The sequence below is a fragment of the Falco rusticolus genome, chromosome 7, assembly GCF_015220075.1.
Source record: "Falco rusticolus isolate bFalRus1 chromosome 7, bFalRus1.pri, whole genome shotgun sequence".
In the NCBI taxonomy this organism is placed as follows: domain Eukaryota; kingdom Metazoa; phylum Chordata; class Aves; order Falconiformes; family Falconidae; genus Falco; species Falco rusticolus.
Window position 1 is genome coordinate 50,380,769 of NC_051193.1, and position 440 is coordinate 50,381,208.

Here is a 440-nt window from a genome sequence, read left to right on the forward strand (position 1 = left end):
CAACTTGTCTGACTTTTTTTTCCACCCCCTCTCCCCTTGTCCCATCCAGAATTACTACTCAGTCAAGGAGAAAATATTGTCTAAGCATTTTTAGTATATATGCAATCTTCGTAACACAGCAACTTGTCAATATGCAGGGTGCGTTCTTGATTGGTTATCCTAGAACCGAATGTTTTATGCTGTTTCTCAACAAAGCAAAATCTTACGTGGTGCTTACACTGCAGCAGGCTTGGTGTTACTCTTTCTGGACAACATTGAGAGGATTATTTGGGTTCACTGTTTTCCAAAATGGAGAAAAAAAAAAAAAAAAAAGAAGAACCTGTAAGGTTTAAGTTCACTGCTGTTTTCTGTACACAAGAGCTTTTATTTTTTTCTGATAGTATTTGATGCTCTGAGTATGCAGAGTACAGAATATGGTTATTAAATAGATTCGCTATTTA